The following is a 17,282-nucleotide window of genomic DNA, read 5'->3' as shown; positions in this document are numbered from 1 at the left end:
GACCCATAGAGATGGTAAGATTATATTTTCCCTTCCTCCAGCAACATAGGATTATTTGCCAAAGTATTGACTGCAGAATGCTGGAGTGTTTTATAAAGGATTGACTGCAGAATGCTGGAGTGTTTTATAAAGTATTGACTGCAGAATGCTGGAGTGTTTTATAAAGTATTGACTGCAGATTGCTGGAGTGTTGTATAAAGTATTGACTGCAGAATGCTGGAGTGTTGAATAAAGTATTGACTGCAGAATGCTGGAGTGTTGTATAAAGTATTGACTGCAGAATGCTGGAGTGTTGTATAAAGTATTGACTGCAGAATGCTGGAGTGTTGTATAAAGTATTGACTGCAGAATGCTGGAGTGTTGAATAAAGTATTGACTGCAGAATGCTGGAGTGTTGTATAAAGTATTGACTGCAGAATGCTGGAGTGTTGTATAAAGAATTGACTGCAGAATGCTGGAGTGTTGTATAAAGTATTGACTGCAGAATGCTGAAGTGTTGTATAAAGTATTGACTGTAGAATGCTGGAGTGTTTTATAAAGTATTGACTGCAGAATGCTGGAGTGTTGTATAAAGTATTGACTGCAGAATGCTGGAGTGTTGTATAAAGTATTGACTGCAGAATGCTGGAGTGTTGTATAAAGTATTGACTGCAGAATGCTGAAGTGTTGTATAAAGTATTGACTGTAGAATGCTGGAGTGTTTTATAAAGCATTGACTGCAGAATGCTGGAGTGTTGTATAAAGTATTGACTGCGGAATGCTGGAGTGTTTTATAAAGTATTGACTGCAGAATGCTGGAGTGTTGTATAAAGTATTGACTGTAGAATGCTGGAGTGTTTTATAAAGTATTGACTGTAGAATGCTGAAGTGTTGTATAAAGTATTGACTGTAGAATGCTGGAGTGTTTTATAAAGTATTGACTGTAGAATGCTGGAGTGTTGTATAAAGTATTGACTGCGGAATGCTGGAGTGTTTTATAAAGTATTGACTGCAGAATGCTGGAGTGTTGTATAAAGTATTGACTGCAGAATGCTGGAGTGTTGTATAAAGTATTGACTGCAGAATGCTGGAGTGTTGTATAAAGTATTGACTGCAGAATGCTGAAGTGTTGTATAAAGTATTGACTGCAGAATGCTGGAGTGTTGAATAAAGTATTGACTGCAGAATGCTGGAGTGTTGTATAAAGTATTGACTGCAGAATTCTGGAGTGTTGTATAAAGTATTGACTGTAGAATTCTGGAGTGTTGTATAAAGTATTGACTGCAGAATGCTGGAGTGTTGTATAAAGTATTGACTGCAGAATTCTGGAGTGTTGTATAAAGTATTGACTGCAGAATGCTGGAGTGTTGTATAAAGTATTGACTGCAGAATGCTGGAGTGTTGTATAAAGTATTGACTGCAGAATGCTGGAGTGTTGTATAAAGTATTGACTGCAGAATGCTGGAGTGATGTATAAAGTATTGACTGCAGAATGCTGGAGTGTTGTATAAAGTATTGACTGCAGAATGCTGGAGTGTTGTATAAAGTATTGACTGCAGAATGCTGGAGTGTTGTATAAAGTATTGACTGCAGAATGCTGGAGTGTTGTATAAAGTATTGACTGCAGAATGCTGGAGTGTTGTTTAAAGTATTGACTGTAGAATGCTGGAGTGTTTTATAAAGTATTGACTGCAGAATGCTGGAGTGTTGTATAAAGTATTGACTGCAGAATTCTTGAGTGTTGTATAAAGTATTGACTGCAGAATGCTGGAGTGTTGTATAAAGTATTGACTGCAGAATGCTGGAGTGTTGTATAAAGTATTGACTGCAGAATGCTGGAGTGTTTTATAAAGTATTGACTGCAGAATGCTGGAGTGTTGTATAAAGTATTGACTGCGGAATGCTGGAGTGTTTTATAAAGTATTGACTGCGGAATGCTGGAGTGTTGTATAAAGTATTGACTGTAGAATGCTGGAGTGTTTTATAAAGTATTGACTGTAGAATGCTGAAGTGTTGTATAAAGTATTGACTGTAGAATGCTGGAGTGTTTTATAAAGTATTGACTGCAGAATGCTGAAGTGTTGTATAAAGTATTGACTGTAGAATGCTGGAGTGTTTTATAAAGTATTGACTGTAGAATGCTGGAGTGTTGTATAAAGTATTGACTGCGGAATGCTGGAGTGTTTTATAAAGTATTGACTGCGGAATGCTGGAGTGTTGTATAAAGTATTGACTGCAGAATGCTGGAGTGTTGTATAAAGTATTGACTGCAGAATGCTGGAGTGTTGTATAAAGTATTGACTGCAGAATGCTGAAGTGTTGTATAAAGTATTGACTGCAGAATGCTGGAGTGTTGAATAAAGTATTGACTGCAGAATGCTGGAGTGTTGTATAAAGTATTGACTGCAGAATTCTGGAGTGTTGTATAAAGTATTGACTGTAGAATTCTGGAGTGTTGTATAAAGTATTGACTGCAGAATTCTGGAGTGTTGTATAAAGTATTGACTGCAGAATTCTGGAGTGTTGTATAAAGTATTGACTGCAGAATGCTGGAGTGTTGTATAAAGTATTGACTGCAGAATGCTGGAGTGTTGTATAAAGTATTGACTGCAGAATGCTGGAGTGTTGTATAAAGTATTGACTGCAGAATGCTGGAGTGTTGTATAAAGTATTGACTGCAGAATGCTGGAGTGTTGTATAAAGTATTGACTGCAGAATGCTGGAGTGTTGTATAAAGTATTGACTGCAGAATGCTGGAGTGTTGTTTAAAGTATTGACTGTAGAATGCTGGAGTGTTTTATAAAGTATTGACTGCAGAATGCTGGAGTGTTGTATAAAGTATTGACTGCAGAATGCTGGAGTGTTGTATAAAGTATTGACTGCAGAATGCTGGAGTGTTGTATAAAGTATTGACTGCAGAATGCTGGAGTGTTGTATAAAGTATTGACTGCAGAATGCTGGAGTGTTGTATAAAGTATTGACTGCAGAATGCTGGAGTGTTGTTTAAAGTATTGACTGTAGAATGCTGGAGTGTTTTATAAAGTATTGACTGCAGAATGATGGAGTGTTGTATAAAGTATTGACTGCAGAATGCTGGAGTGTTGTATAAAGTATTGACTGCAGAATGCTGGAGTGTTGTATAAAGTATTGACTGCAGAATGCTGGAGTGTTGTATAAAGTATTGACTGCAGAATGCTGGAGTGTTTTATAAAGTATTGACTGCAGAATGCTGGAGTGTTGTATAAAGTATTGACTGCAGAATGCTGGAGTGTTTTATAAAGTATTGACTGCAGATTGCTGGAGTGTTGTATAAAGTATTGACTGCAGAATGCTGGAGTGTTGTATAAAGTATTGACTGCAGAATGCTGGAGTGTTGTATAAAGTATTGACTGCAGAATGCTGGAGTGTTGTATAAAGTATTGACTGCAGAATGCTGGAGTGTTGTATAAAGTATTGACTGCAGAATGCTGGAGTGTTGTATAAAGTATTGACTGCAGAATGCTGGAGTGTTGTATAAAGTATTGACTGTAGAATGCTGGAGTGTTTTATAAAGTATTGACTGCAGAATGCTGGAGTGTTGTATAAAGTATTGACTGCAGAATGCTGGAGTGTTGTATAAAGTATTGACTGCAGAATGCTGGAGTGTTGTATAAAGTATTGACTGCAGAATGCTGGAGTGTTGTATAAAGTATTGACTGCAGAATGCTGAAGTGTTGTATAAAGTATTGACTGTAGAATGCTGGAGTGTTTTATAAAGTATTGACTGCAGAATGCTGGAGTGTTGTATAAAGTATTGACTGCAGAATGCTGGAGTGTTGTATAAAGTATTGACTGCAGAATGCTGGAGTGTTGTATAAAGTATTGACTGCAGAATGCTGGAGTGTTGTATAAAGTATTGACTGCAGAATGCTGGAGTGTTGAATAAAGTATTGACTGCAGAATGCTGGAGTGTTGTATAAAGTATTGACTGCAGAATTCTGGAGTGTTGTATAAAGTATTGACTGTAGAATTCTGGAGTGTTGTATAAAGTATTGACTGCAGAATTCTGGAGTGTTGTATAAAGTATTGACTGCAGAATTCTGGAGTGTTGTATAAAGTATTGACTGCAGAATTCTGGAGTGTTGTATAAAGTATTGACTGCAGAATGCTGGAGTGTTGTATAAAGTATTGACTGCAGAATGCTGGAGTGTTGTATAAAGTATTGACTGCAGAATGCTGGAGTGTTGTATAAAGTATTGACTGCAGAATGCTGGAGTGTTGTATAAAGTATTGACTGCAGAATGCTGGAGTGTTGTATAAAGTATTGACTGCAGAATGCTGGAGTGTTGTATAAAGTATTGACTGCAGAATGCTGGAGTGTTGTATAAAGTATTGACTGTAGAATGCTGGAGTGTTTTATAAAGTATTGACTGCAGAATGCTGGAGTGTTGTATAAAGTATTGACTGCAGAATGCTGGAGTGTTGTATAAAGTATTGACTGCAGAATGCTGGAGTGTTGTATAAAGTATTGACTGCAGAATGCTGGAGTGTTGTATAAAGTATTGACTGCAGAATGCTGAAGTGTTGTATAAAGTATTGACTGTAGAATGCTGGAGTGTTTTATAAAGTATTGACTGCAGAATGCTGGAGTGTTGTATAAAGTATTGACTGTAGAATGCTGAAGTGTTGTATAAAGTATTGACTGTAGAATGCTGGAGTGTTTTATAAAGTATTGACTGCAGAATTCTGGAGTGTTGTATAAAGTATTGACTGTAGAATGCTGGAGTGTTTTATAAAGTATTGACTGTAGAATGCTGGAGTGTTTTATAAAGTATTGACTGCAGAATGCTGGAGTGTTGTATAAAGTATTGACTGCAGAATGCTGGAGTGTTGTATAAAGTATTGACTGCAGAATGCTGGAGTGTTGTATAAAGTATTGACTGCAGAATGCTGGAGTGTTTTATAAAGGATTGACTGCAGAATGCTGGAGTGTTTTATAAAGGATTGACTGCAGAATGCTGGAGTGTTTTATAAAGGATTGACTGCAGAATGCTGGAGTGTTGTATAAAGTATTGACTGCAGAATGCTGGAGTGTTGTATAAAGTATTGACTGTAGAATGCTGGAGTGTTGTATAAAGTATTGACTGCGGAATGCTGGAGTGTTGTATAAAGTATTGACTGCGGAATGCTGGAGTGTTTTATAAAGGATTGACTGCAGAATGCTGGAGTGTTTTATAAAGGATTGACTGCAGAATGCTGGAGTGTTTTATAAAGTATTGACTATAGAATGCTGGAGTGTTTTATAAAGTATTGACTGCAGAATGCTGGAGTGTTATATAAAGTATTGATTATAGAATGCTGGAGTGTTGTATAAAGTATTGACTGCAGAATGCTGGAGTGTTTTATAAAGTATTGACTGCAGAATGCTGGAGTGTTGTATAAAGTATTGACTGCAGAATGCTGGAGTGTTGTATAAAGTATTGACTGTAGAATGCTGGAGTGTTGTATAAAGTATTGACTGCAGAATGCTGGAGTGTTGTGTAAAGTATTGACTGCAGAATGCTGGAGTGTTGTATAAAGTATTGACTGTAGAATGCTGGAGTGTTTTATAAAGTATTGACTGCAGAATGCTGGAGTGTTTTATAAAGTATTGACTGCAGAATGCTGGAGTGTTTTATAAAGTATTGACTGCAGAATGCTGGAGTGTTGTATAACGTATTGACTGCAGAATGCTGGAGTGTTGTATAAAGTATTGACTGCAGAATGCTGGAGTGTTGTATAAAGTATTGACTGCAGAATGCTGGAGTGTTGTATAAAGTATTGACTGCAGAATGCTGGAGTGTTGTATAAAGTATTGACTGTAGAATGCTGGAGTGTTTTATAAAGTATTGACTGCGGAATGCTGGAGTGTTTTATAAAGTATTGACTGCAGAATGCTGGAGTGTTTTATAAAGTATTGACTGCAGAATGCTGGAGTGTTTTATAAAGTATTGACTGCAGAATGCTGGAGTGTTTTATAAAGTATTGACTGCAGAATGCTGCAGTGTTTTATAAAGTATTGACTGCGGAATGCTGGAGTGTTTTATAAAGGATTGACTGCAGAATGCTGGAGTGTTTTATAAAGTATTGACTGCAGAATGCTGGAGTGTTTTATAAAGTATTGACTGCAGAATGCTGGAGTGTTTTATAAAGTATTGACTGCGGAATGCTGGAGTGTTTTATAAAGGATTGACTGCAGAATGCTGGAGTGTTTTATAAAGTATTGACTGCAGAATGCTGGAGTGTTTTATAAAGTATTGACTGCAGAATGCTGGAGTGTTTTATAAAGTATTGACTGCGGAATGCTGGAGTGTTGTATAAAGTATTGACTGCGGAATGCTGGAGTGTTTTATAAAGGATTGACTGCAGAATGCTGGAGTGTTTTATAAAGTATTGACTGCAGAATGCTGGAGTGTTTTATAAAGTATTGACTGCAGAATGCTGGAGTGTTTTATAAAGTATTGACTGCGGAATGCTGGAGTGTTTTATAAAGTATTGACTGCAGAATGCTGGAGTGTTTTATAAAGTATTGACTGCGGAATGCTGGAGTGTTGTATAAAGTATTGACTGCAGAATGCTGGAGTGTTTTATAAAGGATTGACTGCAGAATGCTGGAGTGTTTTATAAAGTATTGACTGCAGAATGCTGGAGTGTTTTATAAAGTATTGACTGCAGAATGCTGGAGTGTTGTATAAAGTATTGACTGCGGAATGCTGGAGTGTTTTATAAAGGATTGACTGCAGAATGCTGGAGTGTTTTATAAAGTATTGACTGCAGAATGCTGGAGTGTTGTATAAAGTATTGACTGCAGAATGCTGGAGTGTTTTATAAAGTATTGACTGCAGAATGCTGGAGTGTTGTATAAAGTATTGACTGCAGAATGCTGGAGTGTTTTATAAAGTATTGACTGCAGAATGCTGGAGTGTTTTATAAAGTATTGACTGCGGAATGCTGGAGTGTTGTATAAAGTATTGACTGCAGAATGCTGGAGTGTTGTATAAAGTATTGACTGCAGAATGCTGGAGTGTTTTATAAAGTATTGACTGCAGAATGCTGGAGTGTTTTATAAAGTATTGACTGCGGAATGCTGGAGTGTTGTATAAAGTATTGACTGCGGAATGCTGGAGTGTTTTATAAAGGATTGACTGCAGAATGCTGGAGTGTTGTATAAAGTATTGACTGTAGAATGCTGGAGTGTTGTATAAAGGATTGACTGCAGAATGCTGGAGTGTTTTATAAAGGATTGACTGCAGAATGCTGGAGTGTTTTATAAAGTATTGACTGTAGAATGCTGGAGTGTTGTATAAAGGATTGACTGCGGAATGCTGGAGTGTTTTATAAAGGATTGACTGCAGAATGCTGGAGTGTTGTATAAAGTATTGACTGCGGAATGCTGGAGTTTTTTATAAAGGATTGACTGCAGAATGCTGGAGTGTTTTATAAAGGATTGGCTGCAGAATGCTGGAGTGTTTTATAAAGGATTGACTGCAGAATGCTGGAGTGTTTTATACTGTATTATCTGTGGTATAGCACATATGATATAAAAACAGTGGGATACCAATCAAAGATTGAAAAAAATTGGCTTATTAATAGTAATGTCCCACACCTATAATGGGCGCATAACAGTTGCTCACACCGACAGGCTATATTCCATGTTAAAAAGAACGGCACAACAGGTAGGATAAACTATGAGGAAAAAGTATCATATTTCATCCAGTATATTTTGGGTATGTGCACACGATGCAGAAATGAAGCAGAAAATTTCTGCATCATTTCTGCATCTCCCTGGCAGAAAAAACGCATGCAGATTGTGCATGCGTTTTTCCTGCAGAATACATGCGGATCCACATGCAGATTCACATGCGTTTCCGCATGCAGATTGACAAGCGCTTTCCAGGCGATGTTAGCATCACCTGGAAAGTGCTTGATAACTAGGTCACACTGTATAAATCCATGCAAACAGCATGGATTTATACAGTGTGAACCGAGAGAGTGTATATACTTACCTCCGATGGCCCGCGCTGTCCTGCTCACTCCGTTCTCCCGGCTGCCGGCAACTTTGAATTGAAAGACCTGCCGACGTCAGCGTCACGTGACCCGTCACATGACTCTGACGTCACCGCAGGTCCTACAACTCACTGCAAGTGCCGGGAACCAAGCGGGAGCGCTGCGCGGGCCGACAGATGGTAAGAATACATTTATTTTTTATTTTATTCTTCTTTTTACAGCTTTTTCAATGGTACCTGGGTGTGGATGAGACTCTCCTCTCCTCCACACCCGGGTACCATCCGCACATTAGAACGCACCAATTACGCAAGTACAAATGCTGTCTTGCGGAATTGGCGCGTTCTAATGCAAGTCAATGGCGGCGAAATCGCCGCGTTTCCGCAAAATTAATTGACATGCTGCGGATTTTTGACCGCAGCGTTAACGCTGCGGAAAAATCCGCATCATGGGCACAGCACATGCGGATTTCCATTGGGGAACATTGCTGCCCTTCTACCATGCGTTTTTCATGCGTTTCCGCGGCGTTTACGCAACTGCAAAAACGCCGCGGAAACGCATGAAATACGCATCGTGTGAACACAGCCTTACAGATATTTAGAAACAACTTGGCAATATATTCACCACCGTGAACAAATCATGCAGGCTGCGGTACGGGCTTAAACAAGCTTCCAAGTTGCAGACAGATCCTCGGAGGGCAGACGACGTTTCAGGGGAGGCTTGAGAAAGGGGGAGGTAATGCTGGAATAAGTGGAACAAGTAACGCTCTATCATGCCCATTGGACCCCCGTAACGCAATTGTGGGAATATGATAGGTTGTTGAATGCAGTAGGTTCCAAAGGGGGGGAACTATTCAGACCCTCACTATGGGTCCCTTGGATTTCTATGTATTCCCCTGAGTGGGACAACTTTATACTGCTGGCATCATGGCTTCCATTCAGGGTTGGACTGGCCCATTGGAGGACCGGTGGATTCTCCGGTGGGCCCAGACACTGACATCTGCTGGCACAGTGAACATAAGACACGTGTGCAAGCTATGCGCGTACTGACTGCTCTCCCTGGTTGTCTAACTGGGAGGAGAGGTGACATAGAAAGCCATCAGGGCACAAGAGCGCTCTGCTACTTACAAATAGTGAGCTGCAGTCTGCAGCAGGCGAGTATGTCAGTGTCATCAGTGATGCGCGCACTGCTCTCCTGGGTTGTCTTGAAGGGGAACACAATGCACAGTGCTGTGTCCCAGTACTGACTCTTTTGCCCTGAAACCCCTCTTCTAAACAGGAATCTGACGTGTGTGATGTGCTGTGGAATTCTTTCTGTAGTCACTTGTCTTACGGGAGTCCTTGTTACCTCCCCATCCATGGAGACCAGATACAGCTGCACACATACCAGGACATTTGGTCTGGTTCAACAGGTTCGGCTTTACTGTGCATTTTGGATACCTATGGCTGCGGCATACAGATTGAGACAGATTCCCTTTTAGGTGATGTTCAGTTTGCCCAGTCCTCTATCAGTTCTTGCCTTCTCTCTGCCCAACCTGCCCTAGCCTCAACAGCTTCTGTTAGTTCCGGGCACTTCCTTTCCAGAATTACAGCATACCTGAGGACCACCATCTTTACCTCTTCTGTGACCCGACCAGCCTCCTCCACCAAGGGAGGAAAGAGTCATGGAAACCAATGCCTTTTCTGACTCTTATCCTCTGGACTGCCCCGGCGTCTACGCAAAACATCTGATGTGTCCTCTTACTGTAAAGGAGACTTGACACTGACAGTACACTTTGCTGCCTCTGCACCTACTGACCTTGAACCGGACACTCCTGCTACTCTCACTAGAACTCTTACTGACTCTCCTCGACTGACTCAAGCAGAAATTGCTTCCTCTTCTTATCTGATCTAACCCCTCCCAGTTTATGGGCTAATCCCAAAATGTTAACTATATACTAATCTGAGTGGTGCAAACTATATCCCTATGCCTTGTAATGCTTCCCCTAGTGGACAGCCCTTCTCATTCCCCGGGGACGGCCTTCAGGTAAAACCTCCAGGAAAACCGAGACACAAATTGGCCAAAAGGATAACATGCAAAACTTTATAAAAACATGTAACCATGTTTCACCCCTGACTGATTGCGCCCGCTCCCCATATATCACCCCTGACTTGCACCACCCCCCATATCACCCCTGACTGCAACCTCTCCTCAGAATCACCATTTACTTCACCCCCTCCCTCATATCACCCTTGACTGAGCCCCCTCTCCCTGTATCATCCGTGACTGACTGCATCCCTTCCCCTGTATCACCCCTGGCTTATTACACCACCTCCCCCGCATCATCCCTCACTGACTGAGCCCCCTCTCCCTGTATCACCCCTGACTGACTGAGCCCCTTCATCCCATATCTGTCACGGGTGTGTCGCCACGAAGATCGTCACGATTACACAGCCTGACTTCTCGCAGCTGACTTTTTGGTGCTTTGTGTTTTTCGGCAGTGAGGGAGTTAATTCTCTCTCTCTCTGTGCTAGACGAGGTCCAGCCTCGCCCAGCTGCAATCAATGCTGCTGTAGTGAGACTCCTTCAAATGCCTGCTGGTCTGTTAGGGAAGTGTCGGTGAAAGCATTTCATGCAGACTAACAGAGCGGATCGTGGTATTTGGAGTTTCAGAGATAAGTGTATTCGGAGAGTTTTTTCCCTTCCTCGCTTTATCATTTATCTCCTTTCCCGTTGGTGTTCCCTCTGTTGTAGTTGTGTAGTTTTTGTATGCAAGGTGGTTTTGGTTTTTCCCTTGTACTGTCTCGTTCGTCTAAGTACTGTGTGTGGGCATATTATTACTTGTCCCCTTTTGTTGTGATCGGGGTCCTTCTCAGGACTAGATTACTTAGGTGCAGGGATCCTCAGGAGGTAGGGGTTACGCTGGCGGCCTGGACCTCTGTACCTTTAACAGTACCTCCAGGTTGAGGGATTAGTCAGGGCCCCAGCTTAGGGTCAGCTTAGGCCCCCTACCTCCAGTATACAGAGACAGCGTGACATTTTCACCGACCACTTAGTTTTTCTCCAGCTACCATGGATCCAGTAGCCGGTCTAGCTCGGCAGTTGCAGAGTTTGTCCATGGAGCTGGCGGACGTTAGGTCCAAGGTTTTGTATCCTCAGGAGCAAGCCGGACCAGAACCTAAAGTAGCTCTCCCTGACAGGTTCACTGGGGGGCGGGACAAGTTTTTTGTTTTCCGGGAGGCATGCAAGTTGTACTTTCGGCTGCGGCCTCGGTCATCGGGGAGTGAAGAACAAAGGGTGGGAATTGTCATCTCGCTCCTACAAGGGGACCCACAATCTTGGGCGTTCTCTCTTCCCCCGGGCTCCCCGGCTCTCCAGTCAGTGGATAGGTTTTTCGCTGCTCTGGGACTCGTATATGATGACCCAGATCGGATCTCCCTTGCTGAGTCTAAGTTACGTAGGATTCAGCAGGGAGATCGTCCGGCGGAGGAATTCTGTTCGGAGTTCCGTAGGTGGGCCACGGACTCCCAGTGGAATGACCCGGCTCTTAGGAGCCAGGTTTGTCAAGGTTTATCCGACAAATTACAGGATGTGTTGGCACAGTATGACTCTCCCGCGTCACTGGAAGCCGCTATGGCCCTTGCTATTCGCGTTGACAGACGGCTTCGGGAGAGGTGCGGGATAACTCTACCCCCTGTGATGACTCCACCTCCTACAAGGGCCCCTCATATGGTGGTTCCCCTGGTCAGTCCAGAGGAGCCTATGCAATTAGGAGGGACATCATTTCGGGGGAGGGGACCGGTGGTGCGCCATAAGACAGGAAGGTGTTTCTTCTGCAGGAGAAAGGGACATTTTATTGGGGGGTGTCCATCCCGTCCCTTGCAGAGTGAAGAGTCGTCGGAAAACTGTTGATCCCAGGTTGTGTGGTGGACGGCAATCTGGGAGTAGGTATTTCGTCCCTAGGTTCGTCTCAGTTTCTCGTACCGGCGGAGGTGGTGGTGGGTACGAGAACTGAGAGGATATCTGTTCTTCTGGATAGTGGGGCCGGGGCTAATCTGGTTGATGCTCGGTTTGCCCGGGTTCAAGGTATGCGATTGAGTGAGTTGGCTAAACCCATCCCCATATTCTCGATCGATGCCAGGCCTCTCGGTCAGGGAAGTTTTTTGCAAGCTGTGCATGATGTAAAACTTCAAGTGGGGGCGATACATAAAGAACTGTTGTCTTGCTACGTGTTGGAGGGTCTTCCCACTCCTATAGTGTTGGGCCTTCCTTGGTTAACTAAGCATAACCCGGTTATTAATTGGCAAACCAGAGAGATAAGCCAATGGAGTAAATTCTGTAATAAAAACTGCATGAACACGGTCATCGGTGCGGTTACTCCTTGGGTCTTACCTCCATTTCTGGCGGACTTTGAGGATGTATTCTCGGAGAAAGGGTGTCAGGAACTACCTCCTCATCGCGAGTATGACTGTTCTGTAAAACTGCTCCCTGAGGCCAAGTTACCTAAAGCTAGGTTGTATAACCTTTCTGGTCCTGAGAGGCAGGCCATGAAGGATTATATTTCAGAAAGTCTGGCTAAGGGGCATATTAGACCTTCATCTTCACCGGTGGCTGCGGGGTTCTTCTTTGTTAAGAAGAAAGATGGAGGCCTACGCCCTTGCCTGGATTTCCGTGAACTTAATCGGATTACGGTCCGAGATCCGTATCCGCTCCCACTTATTCCCGATCTCTTTAATCAGATCGTGGGCGCCAAATGGTTCTCTAAGTTGGATCTCAGGGGGGGCGTACAATCTGATTAGGATGAAGGAGGGGGATGAGTGGAAGACGGCGTTTAACACTCCGGAGGGGCATTATGAGAACCTTGTCATGCCATTCGGTCTGACTAATGCCCCGGCGGTGTTCCAACACTTTGTTAATGACATTTTTCGCCGCCTGGTGGGACAGTTTGTTGTCATATATCTGGATGATATCTTAATTTACTCGCCGGATCTGGTGTCTCATCAGGAGCACGTTAGGCAGGTGTTACAGATCTTGCGGGATAATAAACTGTATGCCAAATGGGAAAAGTGTGTGTTCGCCGTACAGGAACTCCAGTTTTTAGGCTTCCTGGTTTCAGCTTCCGGTTTTCGTATGGACCCTGGGAAAGTGCGGGCAGTTCTTGAGTGGGATCGGCCAGAGAATCTTAAGGCACTGCAACGTTTCCTGGGGTTTGCTAATTATTACCGGAAGTTCATTCGTAATTTCTCGTCCATGGTTAAGCCTCTCACAGACATGACTAAAAAGGGGACGGATTTTTCTAGGTGGTCTGACAAGGCTTGTCAAGCATTCTCCTCCTTGAAAAAATGTTTTGCCTCGGCACCCATACTCATTCAGCCTGATGCGTCACAGCCATTCATTGTAGAGGTAGACGCTTCCGAGGTAGGGGTGGGAGCAGTATTGTCACAAGGTTCGTCCCCTGGTAAGTGGCATCCGTGCGCCTTTTTCTCTAAAAAATTGTCGTCCGCTGAGAGGAATTACGATGTCGGCAATAGGGAACTCTTGGCCATTAAGTTAGCTTTTGAGGAGTGGCGCCATTTTTTGGAGGGGGCAGTCCATCCGGTCACCGTCATCACCGATCAAAAGAACCTGCTATATCTGGAGTCCGCGAAACGTCTGAATCCCAGACAAGCTAGGTGGTCATTGTTTTTTACCAGGTTTAATTTTGTCGTTACATATCGTCCTGGGTCAAAAAATGTAAAGGCGGATGCCTTATCTCGTAGTTTCCCTGGGGCCAGGAATACGGACGACCCGATTCCTATCCTTCAGGAGGGGGTGGTGGTTTCGGCAGTATGCTCTGAGCTGGAGGAGGAGGTATTGGAGGCTCAGGGGGACGCCCCTGTTGGACCTCCGGGGAGACTGTTTGTTCCAGATCAGTTGCGACAAAAGGTGATCGAGGCACACCATAACTCAGTTTTTGCAGGACACCCGGGGAGTAGAGCAACTGTGGATCTCCTCTCGCGTCGGTTTTGGTGGCCTAACTTACATAAGGAGGTGGTAACTTTTGTCGCGTCCTGTGGGGTTTGTGCGCGCTCTAAGACCTCACATACCCGTCCGTCTGGGGCCCTCTTACCTTTGAAGATCCCGGAGCGTCCTTGGACTCATCTGTCTATGGACTTTATTACGGACCTCCCTCCGTCTTCGGGTAAAACGGTCATACTCGTTGTAGTGGACAGGTTCAGCAAGATGGCACATTTTATCGCTCTTCCGGCTCTCCCTAATGCTAAAACTCTTGCGCAGGTGTTCATTGGGGAGATTGTGAGGCTTCACGGGGTACCCTCCGAGGTGGTGTCTGATCGGGGGTCTCAGTTTGTGTCCAAGTTCTGGAAGGCGTTTTGTGCACGGCGGGGGATGCATTTGTCGTTCTCATCGGCTTTTCATCCTCAGACCAATGGTCAGACGGAACGTATGAACCAGAGCTTGGAGACATATCTCCGGTGTTTTGTGTCAGAGAACCAGGAGGACTGGGCTTCTTTCTTACCTCTGGCAGAGTTTGCTCTTAATAATAGGCGGAGCGAGTCCACTGGTAAGTCCCCGTTTTTTGGGGCATATGGTTTTCACCCCCAGTTTTGTACTTTCAGTAGGGGGGGCTCTTCGGGGGTTCCTGAGAAGGAACGATGTTCCTCATCACTCGCTTCAGTATGGAGAGGGGTGCTGAAGAATCTGAATACTATGGGGAACCGATACAAACGTATGGCTGATAGGAAGAGAGTGTCTGGTCCGGACCTAAGTGTGAACGATCGGGTATGGTTGTCTACCAGGAATATAAAACTTAAGGTTCCCTCCTGGAAACTGGGTCCCAGGTTCATCGGGCCGTACAGAATCAGTTCTATTATTAATCCGGTGGCATTCTGTCTTGACCTCCCCCCTACGTTTAAAATTCACAACGTGTTCCACAGATCGTTGCTTAAGAGGTATGTGGCGCCGGTGGTACCGTCACCTTTACCTCCCCCTCCAGTGGTGGTCAAGGGTAACTTGGAGTTCCAGGTATCGAGGGTCATCGATTCACGCTTTAATCACCGGTCCCTTCAGTACCTGGTTCATTGGAAAGGGTATGGTCCTGAGGAGAGGATGTGGGTTCCTACGTCGGATATTAACGCAGACCGATTAGTTCGGGCCTTCCACACGACTCACCCGGATAAACCTGGCCCTGAGGGTCCGGAGGCCCCTCGTAGAAGGGGGGGTACTGTCACGGGTGTGTCGCCACGAAGATCGTCACGATTACACAGCCTGACTTCTCGCAGCTGACTTTTTGGTTCTTTGTGTTTTTCGGCAGTGAGGGAGTTAATTCTCTCTCTCTCTGTGCTAGACGAGGTCCAGCCTCGCCCAGCTGCAATCAATGCTGCTGTAGTGAGACTCCTTCAAATGCCTGCCGGTCTGTTAGGGAAGTGTCGGTGAAAGCATTTCATGCAGACTAACAGAGCGGATCGTGGTATTTGGAGTTTCAGAGATAAGTGTATTCGGAGTGTTTTTTCCCTTCCTCGCTTTATCATTTATCTCCTTTCCCGTTGGTGTTCCCTCTGTTGTAGTTGTGTAGTTTTTGTATGCAAGGTGGTTTTGGTTTTTCCCTTGTACTGTCTCGTTCGTCTAAGTACTGTGTGTGGGCATATTATTACTTGTCCCCTTTTGTTGTGATCGGGGTCCTTCTCAGGACTAGATTACTTAGGTGCAGGGATCCTCAGGAGGTAGGGGTTACGCTGGCGGCCTGGACCTCTGTACCTTTAACAGTACCTCCAGGTTGAGGGTTAGTCAGGGCCCCAGCTTAGGGTCAGCTTAGGCCCCCTACCTCCAGTATACAGAGACAGCGTGACAATATCACCCCTGACTGAGCCCCCTCCTCTGTATCACCCCTGACTGATTGAGCCCCTTCTCCCCATGTCAACCCTGACTGACTGAACCATCACACCTGACTGAATGAGCCCCCTCCCCTGTATTATCACCCCTGAGTGAGTGAGCCCCTTCCCCTGTATTATAACCCCTGACTGACTAAGCCCCTTCTCCTCATATTATCCTTGACTGACTGAACCCCCTTCCCCTGTACTACCCCTGACTGACTAAAAGTTTTCTTCCCCCACCACTAACAAAATGAGGCCCTTAATAAAAAGTTATGGCCTCATAGGTGTCAGAGAGATTTCTGTAAAAAGTGTATGGGGGGATGTGGGGGAAAGCTCTTTCAATATCACTCCAATACATAAGTGATTTAGGGCCTCCACCACAATTAATGGTTACATTCACATAATGTATTTGCTTCAGAATTTCTACAATGATAATCCCACAGTAAATTAACAGCAGTAATATCCACTCAGATGTTGTGCAGATATTGCTGCATTTATTACTACGCAATATCGCACCTCTACCACTGACCTGAGCCTGGTTCTTGCACATCAAGGAACGTGAGTTTGCACCAAAATGTGGCTCCAGCTCTTTCTATAACATTAGGAAGTGTATACTACCATATATTCTATTCTATTATATATTAGCATGTTTTTCCACACAATTGGTGGTCTTGGATATATTTTTATGTAACTACATAGTGGCCCCAAGAATGATTTTCTCTGCTGGGCCCAAGGTACTCCAGTCTTCCATCGGTGATGACCACCAATGATTTTTGTAAACAAAGAAGTGTAGGGTGGACTGCTGGGACATCAGTGCTGAATCTACACTCAGCAAATATAGGTAGTATGTTTTGCATTTTTGACTACGGCCATTTTCAGGTGTATGTGACCTTTGCTGAATAAATTAGCAACCACTGCTGAAGATGGTGTCTCTGATGGTATACCCCCAAAAGTCTTGTGACCGCCTTGAATTTTAATGATTACTTTATGTATAAATATGTTATTTGATCGTTGTTCTACTTTAGAGGATTTGTGCAGCATTCATGGTAAGAAACTATACTCTTCTAATTTATTTTCCAGAAATATTTTTGCAAAAAGCCTAAAAGTCTTATGAATAACACATGAGAGTTGGAGGGTCACACTATATATTTTGTATTTTGGCCCTGGGAATTTAGGTTACACCTCTGCCCACATTAAATGGAATACAAGCCTTAAAGTGTGCCTGTCCTTTCACAGAAAACCTGTATAAAAGCATGGTCATGATGCCTGCATCCCCCAAATAAATTAAAACTTTTGTTGCACTAGTCTAATATTTCCAAGAGATTTTCCTTCCTCATTAACGTCATCTACTCTTTTCAAGTTGATGGTTAGGCTTTATCAATATTTTTCCAGCACTATAGGTCTATAGGTTGCTGGAATATCCTTTCCACT

The 17,282-nt window shown here is 43.6% G+C and overlaps 1 protein-coding gene across 5 annotated transcripts in view; it reads left to right on the top strand.

Annotated features, from left to right (window-relative positions):
• Positions 1-17,282, top strand: part of STK32C (serine/threonine kinase 32C) — a 428,186-nt gene that overhangs the window by 307,845 nt on the left and 103,059 nt on the right. The gene's annotated exons all lie outside the window — the stretch shown is intronic.

Source organism: Phyllobates terribilis, unplaced genomic scaffold, assembly GCF_046119375.1.
Source record: "Phyllobates terribilis strain yellow unplaced genomic scaffold, ASM4611937v1 Scaffold_5__5_contigs__length_657084704, whole genome shotgun sequence".
Lineage (NCBI taxonomy): Eukaryota > Metazoa > Chordata > Amphibia > Anura > Dendrobatidae > Phyllobates > Phyllobates terribilis.
This window is presented reverse-complemented; position numbering and strand designations above follow the sequence as displayed.